Raw genomic sequence first — 2,319 nt, forward strand, 5'->3', positions numbered from 1 at the left:
CAGACTGGAACAAGGACACAGACTGGAACAAGGACACAGACTGGAACACAGACACAGACTGGAACACAGACACAGACTGGAACAGAGACACAGACTGGAACACGGACACAGACTGGAACAAGGACACAGACTGGAACAAGGACACAGACTGGAACACAGACACAGACTGGAACAAGGACACAGACTGGAACACAGACACAGACTGGAACACAGACACAGACTGGAACACAGACACAGACTGGAACAAGGACACAGACTGGAACAAGGACACAGACTGGAACAAGGACACAGACTGGAACACAGACACAGACTGGAACACAGACACAGACTGGAACACAGACACAGACTGGAACAAGGACACAGACGGGAACACAGAGACAGACGGGAACACAGAGTTAAGCTCCCTCTACACTGTCCGCATCAAACACTCCCAGGGCAGGTACAGGGGGTTAGATACAGAGTAAAGCTGCCTCGACACTGTCCCATCAAACACTCCCAGAGCAGTTACAGCACGGGGTTAGATACAGAGTTAAGCTCCCTCTACACAGTCCCATCAAACGCTCCCAGGGCAGGTACAGGGGGTTAGATACAGAGTAAAGCTCCCTCTACACTGTCCCATCAAACACTCCCAGGGCAGGTACAGGGGGTTAGATACAGAGTAAAGCTCCCTATACACTGTCCCATCAAACACTCCCAGGGCAGGTACAGGGGGTTAGATACAGAGTAAAGCTCCCTCTGCACTGTCCCATCAAACACTCCCAGGGCAGGTACAGGGGGTTAGATACAGAGTAAAGCTCCCTCTACACTGTCCCATCAAACACTCCCAGGGCAGGTACAGCACGGGGTTAGATACAGAGAAAAGCTCCCTCTACACTGTCCCATCAAACACTCCCAGGGCAGGTACAGGGGGTTAGATACAGAGTAAAGCTCCCTCTACACTGTCCCATCAAACACTCCCAGGGCAGGTACAGCACGGGGTTAGATACAGAGTAAAGCTCCCTCGACACTGTCCCATCAAACACTCCCAACACAGGTACATGGGGTTAGAAACAGAGTAAAGCTCCCTCTACACTGTCCCATCAAACACTCCCAGGGCAGGTACAGGGGATTAGATTCAGAGTAAAGCTCCCTCTACACTGTCCCATCAAACACTCCCAGGGCAGGTACAGTGGGTTAGATACAGAGCAAAGCTCACTTGACACTGTCCCATCAAACACTCCCAGGGCAGGTACATGGGGTTAGATACAGAGTAAAGCTCCCTCTACACTGTCCCATCAAACACTCCCAGGGCAGGTACAGGGGGTTAGAAACAGAGTAAAGCTCCCTCTACACTGTCCCATCAAACACTCCCAGGGCAGGTACAGGGGGTTAGATACAGAGTAAAGCTCCCTCTACACTGTCCCATCAAACACTCCCAGGGCAGGTACAGCACGGGGTAGATACAGCGGAAAGCTCCCTCAACACTGTCCCATCAAACACTCCCAGGGCAGGTACAGCACAGGGTTAGATACAGAGTAAAGCTCCCTCTACACTGTCCCATCAAACACTCCCAGGGCAGGTACAGCACGGGGTTAGATACAGAGTAAAGCTCCCTCTACACTGTCCCATCAAACACTTCCAGGGCAGGTACAGGGGGTTAGATACAGAGTAAAGCTCCCTCTACACTGTCCCATCAAACACTCCCAGGTCAGGTACAGGGGGTTAGATACAGAGTAAAGCTCCCTCTACACTGTCCCATCAAACACTCCCAGGGCAGGTACAGCACGGGGTTAGATACAGAGTAAAGCTCCCTCTACACTATCCCATCAAACACTCCCAGGGCAGGTACAGGGGGTTAGATACAGAGTAAAGCTCCCTCTACACTGTCCCATCAAACACTCCCAAGGCGGGGACAGGGGGTTAGATACAGAGTAAAGCTCCCTCTACACTGTCCCATCAAACACTCCCAGGGCGGGGACAGGGGGTTAGATACAGAGTAAAGCTCCCTCTACACTGTCCCATCAAACACTCCCAGGGCAGGTACAGGGGGTTAGATACAGAGTAAAGCTCCCTCTACACTGTCCCATCAAACACTCCCAAGGCGGGGACAGGGGGTTAGATACAGAGTAAAGCTCCCTCTACACTGTCCCATCAAACACTCCTAGGGCAGGTACAGCACGGGGTTAGATACAGAGTGAATCTCCCTCTACACTGTCCCATCAAACACTCCCAGGGCAGGTACAGGGGGTTAGATACAGAGTAAAGCTACTTCTACACTGTCCCATCAAACACTCCCAGGGCAGGTACAGCACTGGGTTAGATACAGAATAAAGCTTCCTC

Source organism: Pristiophorus japonicus, unplaced genomic scaffold (assembly GCF_044704955.1).
Source record: "Pristiophorus japonicus isolate sPriJap1 unplaced genomic scaffold, sPriJap1.hap1 HAP1_SCAFFOLD_732, whole genome shotgun sequence".
Taxonomy (NCBI): domain Eukaryota; kingdom Metazoa; phylum Chordata; class Chondrichthyes; family Pristiophoridae; genus Pristiophorus; species Pristiophorus japonicus.